We start from the raw sequence: 24,000 nt of genomic DNA, 5'->3' as shown, positions 1-24,000 counted from the left end.
GGCGTTTTTAATAAGCCCTTATTGAATTCTCACACACAATGTGTACAGGACAGAGATTTTCCACACCAACTCAAGAGTGAGTGATATTTCAGCCTTTACTAAAACACTGCCCCTATAAAAATTATACACCATCCATATAGAGATCATACACTGTCTTTATAGAGACCATACACCGCCCCTAAAGAGATCATACACCATCCATATAGAGATCATACACTGTCTTCATAGAGACCATACACTGCCCCTATAGAGATCATACACCATCCATATAGAGACCACACTGTCCTTATAGAGACCATACATTGCCTCTATAGGGATCATACACCATCCATATAGAGACCATACACTGTCCTTATGGAGATCATACACCATCCTTATAAAGATCATACAAAGTCCCTATAGAGATCATACATTATTCATATAGAGACCATAAACTGTCCTTATAGAGATCATACACTGCCACTATAAATTTCATACACCTTCCTTATAGAGACCATACACTGTCCTTATAAAGATCATACACCATCCTTTTAGAGACCATACACTGTCCTTATAGAGATCATACACTATCCTTTTAGAGACCATACACTGTCCTTATAGAGATCATACACCATCCTTAGAGAATATACACTGTCCTTATAGAGATCATACAACATCATTATAGAGATTACAAACTGTCCCTATAGAGATTACACACCATCCATTTAGAGACCATACACTGTCCTTATAGAGACCACACTGTCCTTATAGAGACTATACGCTGCCACTATAGAAATCATACATTATCCATATAGAGACCATACACTGTCCTTATAGAGATCATACAACATCATTATAGAGATTACACCAGGTCCCTATAAAGATCATACACCATCCATATAGAGACCATACACTGTCCTTATAGAGACCACACTGTCCTTATGGAGACTATACACTGCCACTATAGAGATCATACATTATCCATATAGAGACCATACACTGTCCTTATAGAGACCACACTGTCCTTATAGAGACTATACACTGCCACTATAGAGATCATACATTATCCATATAGAGACCATACACTGTCCTTATAGAGACCATACACTGCCACTATAAATATCATACACCATCCATATAAAGACCATACAGTGTTCTTATAGAGACTATACACTATCCTTATAGAGATCAACACTGTCCCTATAGAGATCATACACCATCATTATAGAGATTACACACTGTCCTTTTAGAGATCATATACTGTCCCAATAGAGATCATACACCATCCTTATGGAGATCATACACTGTCCTTATAAAGACCACACTGTCCTTATAGAGACCACATACTGTCCTTTCAGAGACCACACACTGTCCTTATGGAGACCACACTGTCCTTACGGAGACCATACACTGTTTTTATAAAGACCGCACGCTGTCCTTATAGAGACCACACTGTCCTTATGGAGACCATAGGCCGCCCTAATAGAGACCAAACTGTCCTTATAGAGACCACACACTGTCCTTATAGAAATCACACACTGTCCTTATAGAGACCACACTGTCCTTATAGAGACTATACACTGCCACTATAGAGATCATACATTATCCATATAGAGACCATACACTGCCTCTGTAAATATCATATACCATCCATATAGAGACCATACAAAGTCCCTATAGAGATCATACATTATCGATATAGAGACCATACACTGTCCTTATAGAGACCATACACTGCCCCTATAAATATCATACACCTTCCTTATAGAGACCATACACTGTCCTTATAGAGATCATACACCATCCTTATAGATACCATACACTCTTCTTATAGAGATCATACACTGTCCCTATAGAGATTATACACCATCCTTAGAGACCATACACTGTCCTTATGGAGATCATACACCATCCTTATAGAGACCATACAAAGTCCCTATAGAGATCATACATTATCGATATAGAGACCATACACTGTCCTTATAGAGACCATACACTGCCCCTATAAATATCATACACCTTCCTTATAGAGACCATACACTGTCCTTATAGAGATCATACACCATCCTTATAGATACCATACACTCTTCTTATAGAGATCATACACTGTCCCTATAGAGATTATACACCATCCTTAGAGACCATACACTGTCCTTATGGAGATCATACACCATCCTTATAGAGACCATACAAAGTCCCTATAGAGATCATACATTATCGATATAGAGACCATACACTGTCCTTATAGAGACCATACACTGCCCCTATAAATATCATACACCTTCCTTATAGAGACCATACACTGTCCTTATAGAGATCATACACCATCCTTATAGATACCATACACTCTTCTTATAGAGATCATACACTGTCCCTATAGAGATTATACACCATCCTTAGAGACCATACACTGTCCTTATAGAGATCATACAACATCATTATAGAGATTACACACTGTCCCTATATAGATTATACACCATCCATTTAGAGACCATACACTGTCCTTATAGAGACCACACTGTCCTTTTAGAGACTTTACACTGCCACTATAGAGATCATACATTATCCATATAGAGACCATACACTGTCCTTATAGAGATCATACAACATCATTATAGAGATTACACACTGTCCCTATAGAGATTATACACCATCCATATAGAGACCATACACTGTCCTTATAGAGACCACACTGTCCCTATAGAGACTATACACTTCCACTATAGAGATCATACAATATCCATATAGAGACCATACACTGTCCTTATCGAGAACGCACTGTCCTTATAGAGACTATACACTGCCACTATAGAGATCATACATTATCCATATAGAGACCATACACTGTCCTAATAGAGACCACACTGTCCTTATAGAGACTATACCAAGATGGCGGCGCGTGCACAACGCGAGGCCCAGCGTCTCTCCAGATTTTGCGATTTAGTAGCAATTTCTCCATCAACAGCAAGTTTATTCATGCAGAACAGGCTTGCACACATCTCATACAGCCGAGAAGCATTACTAGACATCGGAGATTACACCGTAAACAAAGGAGGGGGAAGCGAGGTGGAATCAGGGCTAAGATAAGGCTAAACCCGCATCAACCATCGATTCCAAGCGTCTTCCTTGCCAATGTATGGTCTCTTGCTAATAAAATGGATGAGTTGCTGCTCCGGATATCATCACACAAACGGATTAAGGAATGTAATGTCATGATTTTTACGGAAACATGGCTCAACAACAACATTCCCAGCAGCGCCATTGAGCTCGGGGGTCGCAGTGTTTATCGGGCGGACAGGACGGCAGAGGACTCTGGTAAGCGCAGAGGTGGGGGTCTGTGCATTTATGTTAACAACTCATGGTGCACGGACTCTACTGTTACTGAAAGTCATTGCTCTGTTCACTTAGAGTATTTGATGATTAAGTGCAGACCCTTTTATTTACCGAGAGAATTCTCAGCCATTGTTGTGACTGCAGTGTACATTCCACCGGATGCTAATGCTAAGCTAGCTATGGAGGAACTGCATGCAGCTATCAGCAAACAGCAGTCTGCACATCCCGAAGGAGCCATCATTGTTGCTGGAGATTTCAACCACTCCAACCTGAAATCTGTTCTACCAAAATTTCACCGCAATGTCTCCTGCTCCACCAGAGGGGACAAAACACTGGACCAGGTATACACAAACATACCTGGGGCATACACAGCCATTCCCCTCCCCCACTTGGGTCAGTCTGATCACCTCTCTTTGTTCATGCTACCCAAATACACACCACTGATCAAACGTGTGAAACCAGCTGTGAGGACAGTAAAGGTATGGCCAGAGGGGCCATTTCTTCTCTACAACAACAGTTTCAGGATACTGACTGGAACATGTTCGCTTCACAGGCCACACTGGACTCTCACACAGACATGGACACTTACACATCATCTGTTTTGGACCATATTAACACGTGCATTGACAATGTCACTACCGTCAAACACGTGAAATGCTTTCCTAACCAGAAGCCGTGGATGAACTCTGAAGTCCGTCTCCTGTTGAAAGCAAGAGATGCTGCCTTTAAATCTGGCAGTGCAGAAGACTACAACAGAGCCAGGTCCAACCTGAAAAGGGGCATCAGGAAAGCAAAGCTCACATTCAAACTCCACATAGAAGAGCACTTTCACAACTCTGACCCCAGATGCATGTGGAAAGGCATCCAGTCAATCACAGACTACAAACCTACAGCTCAACCAACCAGCAGTGCCTTCCAACCGAACGAACTTAATCACTTTTTTGCTCGTTTTGACCAAAGCACAGGACATTTTACACCAACCACTGACTCTGCTACTGCTTACAGCCCACTTTCACTCTCAACAACGGACATCTATTCAGTGTTTAGCAGAGTGGATGCACGCAAGGCAGCTGGCCCGGATGGCATACTGGGACGTGTTCTCAGAGCATGCGCTGGACAACTGGCACAGGTCTTCACTGACATTTTTAACCTGTCACTGGCCCAAGCCACGGTACCAACATGCCTGAAGACCACTACTATCATACCAGTGCCTAAGCACTCAGCTGCTGAATGCCTGAATGACTTTCGCCCGGTTGCACTCACCCCTATCGCTATGAAGTGCTGAGGATGCAGTTTCCACAGCTCTTCATTCTGCTCTCACCCACCTGGATAAGAGCAACACATACATCAGAATGCTGTTCATTGACTTTAGCTCTGCATTCAATGCAGTCCTCCCCACTGTACTGATCACTAAGCTCAGTGAACTGGGTATTTGCACCTCCACTTGCAGATGGATTCTGGACTTTCTCACCAACAGACCTCAATCTGTCAGGTTGGGAAACCAGGTATCCTCAACCCTCATTCTGAACACTGGCATACCGCAGGGCTGTGTTCTGAGCCCACTGCTCTACTCCCTGTTCACCCACGATTGTGCTCCTCTGTAAAACTCCAACATCTTCATCAAGTATGCAGATGACACCACCGTGGTCGGCCAGATCGAAAACAACGACGAATCGGCCTACAGGGAAGAGATCCGTAATCTGGCAGCATGGTGTGCCACCAACAACCTGACTCTCAACGCCACAAAGACCAAAGAGCTCATTGTGGACTTCCGGAAATCCAACAGCGGGAGACATCTACCAGTCAACATCAATGGAACCGAGGTAGAGCGAGTCTCCAGCTTTAAGTTCCTGGGAGTTCACATCTCTGAGGATCTGTCCTGGCAGCAGAACACGTCAGCTCTGGTAAAAAAAAGCACAACGCCTGTACTTCTTGAGAAGTCTCAAGAAATCTCATCTGTCCCCGGGGATTTTAACGAGTTTCTACCGCTGCATCATTGAGAGCATCCTGACCAACTCCATCACTGTATGGTACGGAGGCTCCACTGTGTGTGAACGTAAAGCACTGCAAAGGGTGGTCAAAACCGCCCAACGCATCACTGGCACCCAACTACCTGCCATTGAACACCTTCACCACAGCAGATGTCTGCGCAGAGCTCACAACATCATCAAGGACTTTTCACATCCCAGTCATAAACTGTTTAACCTCCTTCCATCACGAAGGAGATACAGAAACTTGCGCACCAGAACCAGCAGGTTCAGGGACAGCTTTTTTCCATCCACCATCACATTACTAAACTCAACACTACACCGCTAAATCACTACAAAACAAACACAAACAAAAAGACTGTATATAACCTCTGTATAATACATGTACATACTACATATTATGTCTTTTTCACTCCTCAGTACATCTGCACTTTTTTATATCTGTATGTATCTTTATATCATTACTGTACATTCTGCCCATCATTTCACATTCATTTGTATATATAATGTATGTGTATATATTTATATATATATTTTTTTTATATATAGTAGACTGTTTATTCAGCTTGCTACTCCTTAATGCCATAATCTTGTGATCTGTAACCTTTCATTTCTGCACATTTTCCTAATTACTGTACGCCTCTATATTTATTTACTGTACTTCTGAATGTCCACACATCTCTGCACTGAAATAGCCTTTATATTTATTCACTGTGTATACTTTCATATATACCCCTTGCTGTAAATATATATACTTTCATATATACCACTTGCTGTAAATATGCTAGATAGTTATCTGCACTGTAAATATGCTAGATATTTATCTGCACTTTTGCACGACTGCTATATTTTGCACTTCTGGTAGATGCCAAACTGCATTTCGTTGCTGTGTACCTGTACTATGCAATGACAATAAAGTTCTATCTATCTATCTATCTATCTATCTATCTATCTATCTATCTATCTATCTATCTATCTATCTATCTATCTATCTATCTATCTATCTATCTATCTATCTATCTATCTATCTATCTATCTATCTATCTATCTATCTATCTATCTATCTATCTATCTATCTATCTATCTATCTATCTATCTATCTATCTATACACTGCCACTATAGAGATCATACATTATCCATATAGAGACCATACACTGTCCTTATAGAGATCATACAACATCATTATAGAGATTAAACACTGTCCCTATAAAGATCATACACCATCCATATAGAGACCATAAACTGTCCTTATAGAGACCACACTGTCCTTATGGAGACTATACACTGCCACTATAGAGATCATACATTATCCATATAGAGACCATACACTGTCCTTATAGAGACCATACACTGCCACTATAAATATCATACACCATCCATATAGAGACCATACAGTGTTCTTATAGAGACTATACACTATCCTTATAGAGATCATACACTGTCCCTATAGAGATCATACACCATCATTATAGAGATTACACACGGTCCTTTTAGAGATCATATACTGTCCCAATAAAGATCATACACCATCCTTATGGAGATCATACACTGTCCTTATAAAGACCACACTGTCTTTATAGAGACCACATACTGTCCTTTCAGAGACCACACACTGCCCTTATGGAGACCACACTGTCCTTACGGAGACCGAACACTGTTTTTATAAAGACCGCACGCTGTCCTTATAGAGACCACACTGTCCTTATGGAGACCATAGGCCGCCCTAATAGAGACCAAACTGTCCTTATAGAGACCACACACTGTCCTTATAGAAATCACACACTGTCCTTATAGAGATCACACACTGTCCTTATAGAAATCACACACTGTCCTTATAGAAATCACACACTGTCCTTATAGAGATCACACACTGTTCTTATAGAGATCACACACTGTCCTTATAGAGATCACACACTGTCCTTATAGAAATCACACACTGTACTTATAGAGATCACACACTGTCCTTATAGAAATCACACACTGTCCTTATAGAGATCACACACTGTCCTTATAGAGATCACACACTGTCCTTATAGAGATCACACACTGTTCTTATAGAGACCGCACCCATTTATTTATCTTTTTGTTTTGTTAGTTTGATTATTTATATATTCACCATTATTTATTTACAGTTCTTCTCAGTTTCTTTGGAGCGTTTTTCAGATCAAAAATAAATTTCTTAAAACTACTTGTTCATCCTCCGCTTTATTTAGTCACTTGTGCTTATCCTAAAAACATTTCTCTATGCTTTGATCAAATTGCGAAAGCTTTTTTGCATTAATTTAAATGATTATGTACGAGTGTCTGCTGTTTTCTACATTATCAATTGTTTATGTCATGCTGATCAAAATATATTTTACTGGTTTCACCTGAATAGTTTCTCAGTTATCTCAGCATCAGTTCATTGTATACGTAATTGAATGCAAAATGCAAAACCAGATTTCAGAATCTGTCATCTAATATTTCTTTTAAACACTTTTATGGTAAATGTGACTTGAAGTGATTAATTGTGTAAATTAATCTTGAATGTCACTAATGAAGGCGAGTGAATGGCATCAGATCAACCAATAATCAACCAGTTCTCTAAAACAGGTCAAAGGTGAATCTCGTGAACAGAGCAAAACACTAAATTACAATTTCTGAAAATGGAGGAAAAGCAGAAAATGAACGAACACCTATACACTACAGTAAAAGTGTGAATCCTGTTCGGTGGCTTATAATCAATAATAAATCAAAAAAACATTTGTTTAAAAGTTTAAGGACTCATAGAATTTCATCCTCGTGCATTTTCAGTGCCTGTAAATCAAGTAGTTTTGATCAGAAACACTGAAAGCGTGCGCCGTCTTACTGACAGCACGAACAAACATTGTGACGATCGTGTTTGTGAACAATTACAGAAGGACTTGTTATTCTCATGGGGACGAGATGTTCATTCACACGAATCCTTACTTTAGAGAGACGAACGAAGGATTTTGAGAAAAGCTTTTGCAAGGAATCCGATGTGTTTTGCTGCTTGCACAAATAGTTTAGAGAAATGCACTTATTGGTTTGCAAATATTAACAAATAATTAAAAAAATGCTACAAACCATTTGAGAGAAACTGCAATTTCTTGCTTCCTTGTCTGTTTATTTGTATATAGTTCATAGTTTGTTTATGTTCGTTCATTTGTTTATTCTTGTAAACTTTTTCTTAATTTTTTTTTCCATTTCCTTCATTATTTATTTTAGTTATTTGTTTGTTTGTTGTTAAATTTTAGCTTTTTTTTTTACAGAATAAATGTTTGGTGAAGCTGTAAAAAATTAACAGTTAAGAAGGAGATTCTATATAAAAAAAGAATTAAGAATAACCATCTGATCAAATATGAACAAATTATTTAGTAAAAAAATATTTTTTTAAATTACTAATTAAAAAAAATAGACTGTGCAAATCTATTTATTTAAATGTACTTCCAAAGTAATATTTATTTATTAAATTAATTGTTTATTGAGAATAATTATTTATAACTTCCAGGCTCCGCCTTGTGCACATTGATGACATCATCCAGCCTCGTCTACGAGACCCTGAAGCAGAAAGACCAATCGATTACGTGGTTGTGAACACAAACTGTGTGTGCGGCTTTCGCTATTTCAGCTCGTGTCTCATCTCGCAAACAAAACATTATGCAAATGTCCTATGTTCTGTTTGACCAATCAGCTTCAATGCCATGACTCCGCATTGTTTAGTTCCGTCAAAGCTTCCCTCGCTATCTAGCGACCTCTGACCCGCGGAGCCGGCGCTAATATCCTGCCACACGCTTGTTAGCCGTTTTCATTATCAACTGTAATTATGTGAGGTGCCGGCCCCGCCCCCTTTGTGGCCCAGAGCTAATTTCAGTATGCAAATGGTTAAAGTCCCTGCAGAGACGAGACGAGCGACTCGGATGTGTGCGTGTTGATAAACTCGCTCACGCTGACTGACAGTTGGGTGTATTGAAGGCAGCGAGGTCACCTCTGTTAACCACACAGAAGAACCACGGGGGAGGAGATGAGGGGGTGGGGCAAAAGTGGAACGAGCAACTCTGCATTTAGTGTAACTACAAAAAGAATAAAAATTTTCAACGTGATATTCGTTAATCATTAAAACTGTAACTGCCGCATAAGAGGAAGAAAACACATTAAGATAAGATGTAAAAGTAAATAGATCACTGTGGGCGTGGTCACTGTGACAAATCTGACAAATCATAACACAGAGATGCAAATTTATGTCCTATAAGCACATGATGAAGTGTGTTTCATCCCTCACACTGCTGCTTTACTGCATAGGTTTTTACTGTAACACTTTGTAAAGGAAGAGTAGGTTTGTGTCGTTTGTTAGCATTTCAGTTCCCAATAGCATATCATAGCTTAGCCTAGCATAACAGCCTTCCAGGACATTAGCAGCGCAGACGGTGAACTTGTAGCAGTTCACAGATATATTCATGTATCAGATTCACGTTGCTCTCAGATCTCAGATTCTCGCTTTCCTTCAGAACTCTTCAGTGAGAGATGGAAAGAGAAAGAAAAAAGAGAGGGTGAGAGAGAGAGAGAGAAAAAAACAAGCATGTTTGGTTTTTAAAGCAGATCAAAGCTGGCTGAGGTTTTGGCCAGACATGAGACGCTCACGCTGCAATCTGGTGCCGTCTGGTTACAGCCTGGGCTGCATTCACCAAGACGCGAACAACAAGACTAGATTGAAGTGCTCCTTCCTCTCCTTCCCTCCCTCCTCCTGTCCTCCAGCACTCCTTCATGACTATGCTGGAGATTTTCTGGAACATGCTGCTCCTCTGGATGCCACCCAAATCAAACAGGATCAGTCTTCACCTCTCGCTTCTTCCCTTCCTCATCATTACTCTCTCCATTTTCACCTTTCCCTCCATCCTTAGTGCTTCCTCTACACTTACTTCTCCCTCTATCCACATCCTCTACTATTCCTTCTTCCATCCTCACCGCACACTCTATCCACACCACTCCCTCCATCCTCACCATTTACTCTTTCCTACACTCTACTCCCTCCATTCTTATCACCCCATCCATCCACACAACTCACTCCATCCTCACCTGTCCCTCCATCTTTCCATTCCTACCTCTCCCTCCATTCTCACCACTCCCACCAACCACACCATTCTGTCAATTCAATTCAATTCAATTCAATTCAATTCAATTCAATTCATTTTTATTTGTATTGCGCTTTTAACAATGAACATTGTCTCAAAGCAGCTTTACACAGATAATGTGGTGATTAAAAATGAATATGTTCTTTATGGGTAAGTTTGTCCCTGATGAGCAAGCCGGTGGCGACTGTGGCAAGGAAAAACTCCCCGAGATGGCATAAGGAAGAAACCTTGAGAGGAACCAGACTCAAGAGGGAACCCATCCTCATCTGGATTACACCGAATGTCCATTTGTGGCATGTATACAATGTTGCGGGGTGCAGTGATGATGATCAAAAGCGAACTGTATCCTGAGTCAGTGTAGGAGACTGTTGACATCAACTACAGTCCAATCCATCCTCAAAGCTCCCGTTCTTACTCCGGAATTTCATGGAACCACCCAAGGCGTTGATGACAAACCTTCCCCAGCTGCACAGAGTGGCCTCCAGTCAAAGAAAACACTACCCAGAGACAGGCCTGGACGAAGTGGGAAGATCCACGGAGGGGAGAGGGGAAGGAACAGTGGTCACTGGATCCTCAGGAGCATGTTTAACTCGACCGAGAGAGAGAGAGTGAGAGAGAGAGAGAGAGAGAGAGAAGAGGGTGACAGGAAGAGAAGGATATGGATTATTAAGGGTACCTATTGTTGCATGAGAGTTAAAGTCACTGTGCAGTTTGGACTCCGGCAAGACTCGCTATGGCAGCATAACTAAAAGGGAGAACCAGAAGGCAACACAGACATGAGGGATCTCTGGGATAAGAGACGACCCACCACACCACCATCAACAAACCTGAGTGAATGTGAGGGGACGACAGCATACAAATATCCCAGTTCACCAAACACTCGATATCAATGTTTCCTCCAGATCTGAGCCTTTACCTGAGAAAAAATCTACTGATTAAAGGCTTGACTAAATAAATACGTTTTCAACCTCGACTTGAACACTGAGACTGTGTCTGAGTCCCGAACACTGATAGAAAGGCTGCTCCATAACTGCGGGGCTTTATAAGAGAAAGATCTGCCCCTGCTGTATTCTTCAATATTAGGGGAACCAACAGATAGCCAGCACCTTTTGATCTAAGTAGGCGTGGAGGATCATACTGGTACAGAAGTTCACTCAGATACTGCGGTGTAAGACCGTTAAGTGCTTTATACGTCAGTAGTAGTATTTTATAATCAATGCGAGATTTGATTTGGAGCCAGTGTAGACTGATTAATACAGGGGTGATGTGGTCATATTTCCTAGATCTAGTGAGGACTCTTGCTGCTGCATTCTGAACTAACTGAAGCTTATTTCTGCACTTACTTGCACACCCAGACAGTAAAGCGTTACAGTAGTCTAATCTAGAAGTAACAAAAGCATGAACTTGTTTTTCTGCATCCTGTAACGACATCATATTTCTAATTTTAGCAATATTTCTAAGGTGAAAGAAGGCGATCCTGGTAATATTATTTACGTGAGCCTCAAAGGAAAGACTCGAGTCAATAATCACACCAAGGTCTTTGACAGCCATGCACGCTGAAACAGAAACACCATCCAGAGATGCTACGTAATCGGAAAGTTTGCTTCTAGCTGCATGTGGTCCTAGTAAAAGTACTTCCGTCTTATCTGAGTTTAGCAGAAAAAAGTTATCGAGCATCCACTGTCTAATGTCCTTTACACACTTCTCAACATTGTTAAGCTGATCTCTCTCATCTGGCTTTGCTGAAATATACAGCTGTGTATCATCAGCATAGCAATGGAATCTAATACCATGTTTATAAATAATTTCTCCAAGAGGCAGCATATATAAAGAGAAAAGCAGAGGGCCTAAGACAGATCCTTGAGGAACACCAAACTTTACCTCAGAGAGTGTGGAGAACTCACCATTTACATCAACAAACTGATAGCGATCAGTCAAATAAGACCTGAGCCAAGAGAGAGCTGTTCCCTTTATTCCAACAACGTTCTCAAGTCTAGCAAGTAGTATAGTGTGATCAATGGTGTCAAAAGCTGCACTAAGGTCGAGCAAAACAAGTAAGGAGACAAAACCCTGATCAGAGGCCAATAACAGGTCATTTACCACCTTAACTAGTGCCGTCTCTGTGCTATGATGAGGCCGAAATCCTGACTGATACATTTCAAAAATTTTATTCATAAGTAGGTGTGAGCATAACTGCTGTGCTACAACCTTTTCCAAAATTTTGGATATAAAGGGGAGGTTTGATATTAGTCTGTAGTTGGACAGCTGACATGGGTCAAGGTCAGGTTTCTTAATTAGAGGGGTGGATAACTGCCAGTTTGAAGGATTTTGGTACAAAACCAGTGCTAATGGAAGAGTTTATTATTTTTAAAACAGGTTCAATTACCTCTGGAATTATCTGTTTAAAGAAACTTGTAGGCAAGGGATCGAGAATGCAGGTTAATGGTTTTGATGAGGAAATTAATGAAATTAAGTCATTCTCGTGAATAGGAGTAAAACTTTGTAATTGATTGTCTGCTATAATTACACTGCTGTCTACAGGGTTACTTGTAAAATAATTTGGATTTATATTAACCGTCTGGATTTTTTGCCTGATGTTTTCAATTTTATTATTAAAAAAGTTCTTGAAATCATTACTACCTATTGATGGTGTGCATGTTAGTGCAGTGCTTTTATTCCCTGTTAATTTTGCTACCGTGCTGATTGGAAATCTAGGATTATGCTTGTTATTTTCTATGAGGGTGGAGAAATATGCTGATCTAGCAGCACTAAGAGATTTTCTATAAATTTGGAGGCTCTCCTTCCATGCTATTTAAAATACTGTTAATTTTGTTTGACGCCATTTACGTTCTAATTTTCGAGTGGTCTGTTTTAAGGTGCGCGTATGATCATTATACCACTGTGCTAATTTTTTCTCCCTGATCATTTTGGTCTTAAGGGGAGCTACATCATCTAGAGTATAACATAATGTTGATTCTAGGTGTTCAGTGGCCCAGTCGAGCTCTGCAGGGTCAGACAGAGATCTATCTAATATCGTAATTTCTGGAAGATTGTTAATAAAACGCGCTGCTGTAGCTGACGTGAAAGTACGCTTAACACGATAACGTGGTATCTCTGTCCATCCTCACATATCCTTTTTTATTTACACCACTCACTTCATCCTCATAGATCTCTCCATTCACACAATTTCCTTCATCCATATCACTTCCACATCCTCACAGAACCCTCCATTCTCACCACTCCCTCAATTCTCACAGATCCCTCCATCCACACCACTCACTCCATCTGTACAGATCCTCTTATTCATACCATTTCCTCCATCCTCACAGATCCCTACATCCTCACCACTCCCTCCATTCTCATAGATCCCTCTATCTACACCACTCTATCCCTTCTCACAGATCCCTCCATCCTCACCACTCCCTCCATTCTCATAGATCCTTTCTTACTCACCACTCTCTTCATTCTCACAGATCCCTCCATCCTCACCACTCCCTCTATTCTCATAGATCCCTCTATCTACACCACTCTATCCATTCTCACAGATCCCTCCATCCTCACCACTCCCTCCATTCTCACAGATCCCTCCATCCTCACCACTCCCTCCATTCTCACAGATCCCTCCATCCTCACCACTCCCTCCATTCTCACAGATCCCGCCATCCTCACCACTCCCTCCATTCTCATAGATCCCTTTATCCACACCACTTCCTCCATTCTTAAAGATCCTTCCCTACTCACCACTCCCTGCATTCTAATAAATCCCTTTATCCACATCACTTCCTCCATTATCACAGATCCCTCTATCCCCACCACTCCATCCATTCTCACAGATCACTCCCGCCACATCCCTCCCTCCATCTTTCTTTTCATACCTTTCCCTCCATCCACACTATTCCAACTCTCCTTACTACTCCCTCTACACCTCTCCATTTATCCTTATCTCTCCCCATTCAAGTCAAGTAAAGGTAAAGAAGCTTTTATTGTAATTTCAACCCTATATATCTGACGCACTACACAGTGAAATTAAACAACGTTCCTTCTGAACCCTGGTGCTACATACAACAACGATCACAGAAAACACAGGGCTCTGGACTTCACCCTTTCCCTTTCCTTCCATCTTTACCTTTCCCTCCATATTTAGTACTCCCTTCCTCCTTACCACCACCTCCCTACCTTTCTCTCTATCCTCACTGTTTTTTTTTTCGCCTTATAACTCTCTCCACAATTTTCCCTCCATTCTCATGGCTTCCTTCACACTATTCTCTCCATCTTCACTATTTCATTCTTCTTTACAACTCCCTTAACACCATTCTCTCTATCCTCACTGCTCTGTTTGTTATCACTCCTTTCCTTCTTACATTCCCTCTGCATTGCTCTTTTCATCACCACTCTCTTACTCCCCACTGCTCCAGCCATCTTCATCACTCCTCCTATCCTTCACACTGCTCCCTCAACACCTCTAACCTTATCTTCAATGCGCCCTGCATCCTCACCGTTCCCCTAACTTCGCTCCCTCCATCTTCAGTGCTTTCTCCTGCCTGTACACTGCTGTATTGATCTCACAGCCTGAGGACTCGTAGGCGAGACGTTCACTCAGCCGCTTTGGAATAAACACAGCCGACCGTTTCACTCTCAGCAGTTTATTTATTTATTTCCTCTTTTTTTTTTTTTTTTTACCAGTTTGTGGTGAACTCATACAGATGATTCAAAAAAGACAATTTGCAATGAGTTTTAAGTTTAACATTTGGTGGCACAGTGGTTTAGATGCTGGACTTCTAATCAGAAGTTGATCAGAAGTTGCTGGGCCCTTAAGCAAAGGCCCTCAACCCTCAATTGCACTGATGTACAAATGAGATACTTGAAAGTTGCTGTAGTTACGGGCATCTAACAAATTCCATAATTGGATTTGTAATGGTATCTGAGAACTTTCCAGAACTACATTTTATGACCAAGAGTAGTGGAACACCTGATTTTTCCAGCCATATGTGGTTCTTCATGAAACTGCTCTTGGAGGAACACAGTTGTGCAGGACGTCTTTGGATGCGCTAGCAAGACATTTTCCCTTCAATTGAACTAGGAGACTGAAACTTGGTCCAGCATGACAATGCCCCTGTGCAAATTCAGCTCCAAGAACTCCAACTCCAACTTACTCAGGCCTCCTCACCTCACCTCCATCAATACCTGACTTTACCAACACCCTTGTGGTTGAATAAATCTCCACAAAATCTTCTTAATATCTGGTGGAACATCTTCCCAGATGAGTGGAGGTTACTTAAACAGCAAATGGAGACTCGTGATACAGGATACTCAGAAAGAAGAACATACCAATGTCATGACCATAAGGTGTCCACAAACGTTTTGACATGAAGTGTATTTCAGTGACGATTTGGTAAACATTCTGGCTCATCTTTTGTTAGTCAAATTTCTTAGAACTTTAGAGATGATTTCTCGTGATTTTTCTTTTTCAACCCTTGAAAAACCTTCCAAATAACACACATTTTCTATCTTCTGTATCGTTTTTCCTTTAAATTGGTGATTATTCCAGTTCTCATGAGATCCAAGAAAGTGTGTGATCAGAAGCTGAGACCCAGGTATTAAGCGCCAAGAGGGACGAGGCCATAAAATGGACAAATAATTAGGTTTCTGGAGAAGATTTTTTTCGGGTGGCTCTGATTAAACGAAGCTCTTGAGGGAACTAATTGCACATTTTTCATCTTTGCTGCTCGGTGTGGAACTGAGAACCCGAGTCTTGCTTGCTTCCCATGCACGGGTTTAAATATAGGCCACCTCCAGTGTTTTTTGGCATGAAGCTCTAAACACACACGCTTCCAGAAAGTTTCACCAAAACCATGCAGTGGATTTAAATATAACTGTGTCGCAACGAGATGGTAGTTTTTTTGTAACTGGACATTAGTTTTTAAGAAGGTTAAGAAGTTCTGTAGAATTTACTGATTAGTTTTTTTGTATTTTTTTTTCAAAAGGTATTGTTCTTCTTATTGTTGAAGGAACACAATACGATGATGGTATATGGTGTACGATAATGTTGAATGTGCTAGCATTAAATTTTCCCCTTTTGGGGAAACTGGATGTATAAACTCATTTCTAATCCTCCAATTCTAAGTCCATCCTCATCACTCCCAATGAAAACCTCAACAGCTTCAGCTCTGCTACCTCCAGCTCCACCTCTTGTCTTTTACTCAATGCGACTGTCTTTAATCCATACAACATCTCAGGTCTCACCACAGTCCTATGAACTTTCCCTTTCACTTGCAGATACTCTTCTATCACTCCTGCTATCACTCTTCTCCACCCACTCCACCCTGCCTGCACTCTTTTCTTTACTTCTCTAACACACTCTCCATTACTCGCCCTCCCTCTCATTCACACACATGTACTCTGTCTTACTCCTACTGACTTTCATTCCCCTTCTCTCCAGCACGTACCTCCACCTCTCCAGGCTCTTCTCAACCTGCTCCCTACTCTCACCACAAATCACAATAACATCTGCAAACATCATAGTTGATGGAGACTCCTGTCTGACCTCATCCGTCAACGTGTCCATCACCACTGCAAACAGGAATGGGCTCAGATTTGATTGTTGTTGCAGTCCAACCTTTACCTTGAACTAGTCTGTCGTTCCTACTGCACACTTCACTTCTGTCACACTGTCCTCATACATGTCCTGCACCACCCTCACATACTTCTCTTCCACACCTGACTTCCTCATACAGTACCACAACTCCTCTCTCCACCCTGTCGTTTCTCTAAATCTAAAAACACACAATGCAACTCCTTCTGACCTTCTCTATACTTCCCCATCAACATTATTGTGTCATCTGGTCCAACCAACTTTCCACTCTTCATCCTCCTAATCACTGCTCTCACTTAATCCTTACTAATCCGATCCACTTCCTGCTTTACATGCACATTATCAACTTGTGCTGTTAATATCATGAACAGCAGCTACGCTATTTCCTCTCCACTGCTTCTCTTTCTCTCCCCATCCCGAGGCTTCCTGAGGTTTGGCCAGCTCCAGTCACGTCCCACCTCATGAAGATTATGGACTTTAAAAAAGTAGATGCCAAACATCCTGAACCATCTAGAGACGTACCAGTGCCAATTGGATCCCACTGCATGTGTGGAGTTTGGCATTGGACTTCCTGGGGTGTTTGGGGGCTCTGGCATGGAGAAGCTGATGCTGGATCTGTGATGATCACAAATGTTATTACTTTTATACCAAAGACTGTTGAAATAACATTTACTTATAATCTTATACTCCAGTACTCATGTTAGTTCTCACTCTCCAGTGTTCTGTATTGTTGAAAGATTTATGATCAAACTCTTGATGTCACCCAAATGAGGATGGGTTCCCCTTTTGAGTCTGGTTCCTTTGAAGGTTTCTTCCTCATTACATCTAAGGGAGTTTTTCCTTGCCACAGTCGCCACGGCTGCTCATCAGGGATAAATGCACACCATTCACCTTGACTGTTGATTTCTGTAAAGCTGCTTTGAGACAATGTCTGTTGTGGAAAGCGCTATACAAATAAACTTGACTTGACTTGACTTGACTTCACCAACTCCACACCACCCAACCTTCTCTCTCTCTCATTTTCCTCATTCATCAGCTGCTCAAAATCCTCCCTCCATCTTCTCAACACACTCTTCTAACTAGTCAACACATTTCCATCTCCATCCTTTATTGCTCTAAGTTGCAGCACATTCTTCCCAGCTCGGTCCCTCTGCCTGGCCAATCACTACAAATCCTTTTCTCCTTCCTTAGTGTCCAACTTCTCCTACAGCTCCTCATATACCTTTTCCTTTGCTTTCGCCACATCCCTCACATCTCCAACCTCTTTCTCCTTATGCACTCCTGCACTTCCTCATTCCACCACCATGTCGCTTTGTCTTCCTTTCTATTTCCAGATGTCACACCAAGTACCGTTCTAGCTGTCTCCCTTATCACTTCTGCAGTAGTTTCCCAATCATCCAGCACCTCTTCACTACCACCGAGCTCCTACTCTGTCAAGTCAAGTCAAGTCAAGTTTATTTGTATAGCGCTTTTCACAACAGACATTGTCTCAAAGCAGCTTTACAGAAAACAACAGTGAAGGTGAATGGTGTGCGTTTGTCCCTGATGAGCAGCCGTGGCGACAGTGGCAAGGAAAAACTCCCTTAGATGATATGAGGAAGAAACCTTGAGAGGAACCAGACTCAAAGGGGAACCCATCCTCAAATGGGTGACATCAAAAGTTTGGTCATAAATCTTTCAACAATACAGAACAATTTGTGATCATCATAGATCCAGCATCAGCTTCTCCATGCCAGGGCCTTTAAACACTCGGCATCTTCTTCTCCATGATCATCCATAGGTCCACAATCTTCACTTCACTCTGTGCCCCACCAACACCTTACAGTCTCCAATCTCCTTCAGGTTGCATCTCCTACATAGAACATAGTGCACCTGTGTGCACCTTCCTTCCTTTTATACGTCACCCTATAATCCTCCTTCTTCTTAAAATACGTGTTCACCACTGCCATTTCCATCCTTTTAGCGAAATCCACCACCATCTGCCCTTCCACATTCCTCTCCTTTAGGCCATACCTACCCATCACCTCTTCATCACCTCTGTTCCCTTGACCTACCTGCCCATTAAAGTCTGCCCCAATCACCAATCGTTCATTTCTAGGTACACCATCTACCACTTCATCTAATTCACTCCAGAATTTATTATTTTCCTCCATCTTACAACCCGCTTGTGGAGCATATGCACTGATGACATTTATCATCATCCCTTCAACTTCCTGCTTCATGTTCATCACCCTATCAGAAACTCTCTTCACCTCCACTACACTCTTACTGTACTCTTCCTTCAGAATCCCCCCTACACCATTTCTCTTTCCATTTAAGTTTAAGCACCTGCAATGTTTCTGGTTTTACTCTCTTTCCACTTGGTCTCCTGAACACACAACATATCTACCTTTCTCCTCTCCATCATATCAGCTCACTCTCTCCCTTTACCCGTCATAGTACCAACATTTAAAGTACCAACCTGAACCTCTACTCTCCTACACTTCTCCTTTTCCTGCCGTCTCTGTAGACGTCTTCCTCCTCTCCTTCTCCTCCTTCGGCCAACAGTAGCCCAATTTTCACCGGTACCCTGTCGGCTAACGATACCTGTGGCGGTCGTTGTTAACCCGGGCCTCGACCGATCCGGTATGAAATTCTCATTTGTGATCCGCATATTTGATTTGGCACGTTTTACGCTGGATGCTCTTCCTAACACAACCCTCCCCATTTACCCGGGCTTGGGACCGGCACTAAGAGCACTAAGAGTGGTCTGAAATTGTCATCGTAGGTGCATGTCCACTGTGAGAGACATAATCTAAAAAAAAAATCCAGAAATCACAATATATGATTTTTAAACTATTTATTTGTATAACCCAGCCATTAGGGGGGCACAAGCCAGTGTACTCTTAGTGCCGGTCCCAAGCCCGGGTAAATGGGGAGGGTTGCGTTAGGAAGGGCATCCAGCGTAAAAAATGTGCCAAATCAAATATGCGGATCACAAATGAGAATTTTATACCGGATCGGTCGAGGCCCGGGTTAACAACGACCGCCACAGGTATCGTTAGCCGACAGGGTACCGGTGGAAATTGGGCTACTGTTGGCCGAAGGAGGAGAAGGAGAGGAGGAAGGCATCTACAGAGACGGCAGGAAAAGGAGCAGTGTAGGAGAGTAGAGGTTCGGGTTGGTACTTTAAATGTTGGTACTATGACGGGTAAAGGGAGAGAGATAGCTGATATGATGGAGAGGAGAAAGGTAGATGTGTTGTGTGTTCAGGAGACCAAGTGGAAAGGGAGTAAGGCCAGGAACATTGGAGGTGGGTTTAAACTGTTTTATCATGGTGTGGATGGAAAGAGAAATGGTGTAGGGGTGATTCTGAAGGAAGCGTACAGTAAGAGTGTAGTGGAGGTGAAGAGAGTTTCTGATAGGGTGATGATCGTGAAGGTGGAAGTTGAAGGGATGATGATAAATGTCATCAGTGCCTATGCTCCACAAGTTGGCTGTGAGATGGAGGAGAAAGAAAGATTCTGGAGTGAATTAGATGAAGTGGTAGATGGTGTACCTAGGAAAGAACGATTGGTGATTGGGGCAGACTTTAATGGGCATGTAGGTGAAGGGAACAGAGGTGATGAGGAGGTGATGGGTAGGTATGGTTTTAAGGAGAGGAATGTGGAAGGGCAGATGGTGGTAGATTTTGCTAAAAGGATGGAAATGGCAGTGGTGAACACGTATTTTAAGAAGAAGGAGGATCATAGGGTGACGTATAAGAGTGGAGGAAGGTGCACACAGGTGGATTATCTTCTGTGTAGGAGATGCAACCTGAAGGAGATTGGAGACTGTAAGGTGTTGGCGGGGGACAGTGTAGCTAGACAGCATCGGATGGTGGTCTGTAGGATGGTTTTGGAGGCGAAGAAGAAGAGGAGGAAAGTAAGGTTTGAAACAAGAATAAGATGGTGGAAACTGAAGGAGGAAGAGTGTAGTGTGAGGTTCAGGGAAGAGGTCAGACAGGGGCTTGGTGGTGGTGAAGAGGTGCCGGATGATTGGGCAACTACTGCAGGAGTGATGAGGGAGGCAGCTAGAAAAGTACTTGGTGTGACATCTGGAAATAGAAAGCAAGACAAGGAGACGTGGTGGTGGAATGAGGAAGTGCAGGAGAGCATTAGGGGAAAGAGATTGGCAAAACAGAAGTGGGATCGACAGAGTGATGAGAAGAGTAGGCAGGAGTACAAGGAGATGCGGCAGCAGGTTAAAAGGGATGTGGCGAAAGCCAAGGAAAAGGCATATGAGGAACTGTATAAGAGGTTGGACACTAAGGAAGGAGAAAAGGATTTATACCGATTGGCCAAGCAGAGGGACCGAGCTGGGAAGGATGTACTGCAAGTTAGAGCAATAAAGGATGGAGAGGGAAATGTGTTGACTAGTGAGGAGAGTGTGTTGAGAAGATGGAGGGAGTATTTTGAGCAGCTGATGAATGAGGAAAATCAGAGAGAGAGAAGGTTGGAGGATGTGGAGTTGGTGAAGCAGAATGTAGATAGGATTAGTAAGGAGGAAGTGAGAGCAGCGATTAAGAGGATGAAGAATGGAAAGTCGGTTGGACCAGATGACATACCGGTAGAAGCGTGGAGATGTTTAGGAGAGATGGCAGTGGAGTTTTTAACCAGATTGTTTAACAGGATTCTGGAAGGGGAGAGGATGCCTGAGGAATGGAGAAGGAGTGTGCTGGTACCGATCTTTAAGCATAAGGGAGATGTGCAGACCTGCAGTAACTACAGGGGAATTAAGTTGATCAGTCACACCATGAAGTTATGGGAAAGAGTAGTGGAAGCCAGGATGAGAGAAGAGGTGACCATCTGTGAGCAACAGTATGGTTTCATGCCGAGGAAGAGCACCACAGATGCCTTATTTGCTTTGAGGATGTTGATGGAGAAGTATAGAGAAGGACAGAAGGAGCTGCATTGTGTATTTGTGGATTTAGAGAAAGCGTACGACAGGGTGCCGAGAGAGGAGTTGTGGTATTGTATGAGGAAGTCAGGTGTGTCAGAGAAGTATGTGAGGGTGGTGCAGGACATGTATGAGGACAGTGTGACGGCAGTAAAGTGTGCAGTAGGTACGACAGACTGGTTCAGGGTGAAGGTTGGACTGCATCAAGGATCGGCCCTGAGCCCTTTCCTGTTTGCAGTGGTGATGGACAGGTTGACGGACGAGGTCAGACAGGAGTCTCCCTGGACTATGATGTTTGCAGATGATATTGTGATTTGTGGTGAGAGTAGAGAGCAGGTTGAAAAGAGCCTGGAGAGGTGGAGATATGCGCTGGAGAGAAAGGGAATGAAAGTCAGTAGGAGTAAGACAGAGTACATGTGTGTGAATGAGAGGGAGGGCAGTGGAGTGATGCGGTTGCAGGGAGAAGAGGTGGAGAAGGTGGAGGAGTTCAGGTACCTGGGGTCAACAGTGCAAAGTAATGGAGAGTGTGTTAGGGAAGTAAAGAAAAGAGTGCAGGCAGGGTGGAGTGGGTGGAGAAGAGTGACAGGAGTGATTTGTGATAGAAGAGTATCTGCAAGAATGAAAGGGAAAGTTTATAGGACTGTGGTGAGACCTGCGATGTTGTATGGATTAGAGACAGTGGCATTGAGTAAAAAACAGGAGGTGGAGCTGGAGGTAGCGGAGCTGAAGATGTTGAGGTTTTCGTTGGGAGTGACGAGGATGGACAAGATTAGAAATGAGTTTATTAGAGGGACAGCACATGTAGGATGTTTTGGTGACAAGGTGAGGGAGGCGAGATTGAGATGGTTTGGACATGTGCAGAGACGGGACATGAATTATATTGGTAGAAAAATGCTGAAGATGGAGCCACCAGGTAGGAGGAAAAGAGGAAGGCCAAGGAGGAGGTTCATGGATGTGGTGAGGGAAGACATGCAGGTAGTTGGTGTAAAAGAGGCAGATATAGAGGACAGGGTGGTATGGAGACGGATGATCCGCTGTGGCGACCCCTAATGGGAGCAGCCGAAAGAAGAAGAAGAAGAAACTATTTATTTGTATGATACAGCTGCAAAAAAGTATTTGAACACCTGTCTATCAGCTAGAATTCTGACCCTCAAAGACCTGTTAGTCTGCCTTTAAAATGTCCACCTCCACTACATTTATTATCCTAAATTAGATGCACCTGTTTGAGGTCGTTAGCTGCATAAAGACACCTGTCCACCCCATACAATCAGTAAGAATCCAACTACTAACATGGCCAAGACCAAAGAGCTGTCCAAAGACACTAGAGACAAAATTGTACACCTCCACAAGGCTGGAAAGGGCTACGGGGAAATTGCCAAGCAGCTTGGTGAAAAAAGGTCCACTGTTGGAGCAATCATTAGAAAATGGAAGAAGCTTAACATGACTGTCAATCTCCCTCGGACTGGGGCTCCATGCAAGATCTCACCTCGTGGGGTCTCAATGATCCTAAGGAAGGTGAGAAATCAGCCCAGAACTACACAGGAGGAGCTGGTCAATGACTTGAAAAGAGCTGGGACCACCGTATCCAAGGTTACTGTTGGTAATACACTAAGACGTCATGGTTTAAAATCATGCATGGCACGGAAGGTTCCCCTGCTTAAACCAGCACATGTCCAGGCACATCTTAAGTTTGCCAATGACCATTTGGATGATCCAGAGGAGTCATGGGAGAAAGTCATGTGGTCAGATAAGACCAAAATAGAACTTTTGGGTCATAATTCCACTAAACATGTTTGAAGGAAGAAGAATGATGAGTACCATCCCAAGAACACCATCCCTACTGTGAAGCATGGGGGTGGTAGCATCATGCTTTGGGGGTGTTTTTCTGCACATGGGACAGGGCGACTGCACTGTATTAAGGAGAGGATGACTGTGGCCATGTATTGCGAGATTTTAGGAAACAACCTCCTTCCCTCAGTTAGAGCATTAAAGATGGGTCGAGGCTGGGTCTTCCAACATGACAATGACCCGAAGCACACAGCCAGGATAACCAAGGAG

The 24,000-nt window shown here is 42.5% G+C and overlaps 1 long non-coding RNA gene across 1 annotated transcript in view; it reads right to left on the bottom strand.

Annotated features, from left to right (window-relative positions):
- The window catches only part of LOC310726931, a 37,448-nt gene that overhangs the window by 12,559 nt on the left and 889 nt on the right, over positions 1 to 24,000 (bottom strand). The window lies entirely within an intron of this gene.

This window comes from Silurus aristotelis, assembly GCF_946808225.1.
Source record: "Silurus aristotelis genome assembly, chromosome: 5".
Taxonomy (NCBI): Eukaryota; Metazoa; Chordata; class Actinopteri; order Siluriformes; family Siluridae; genus Silurus; species Silurus aristotelis.
Note: the sequence above shows the minus strand (reverse complement) of the source record. Positions and strands in the feature narration are given on the sequence as shown.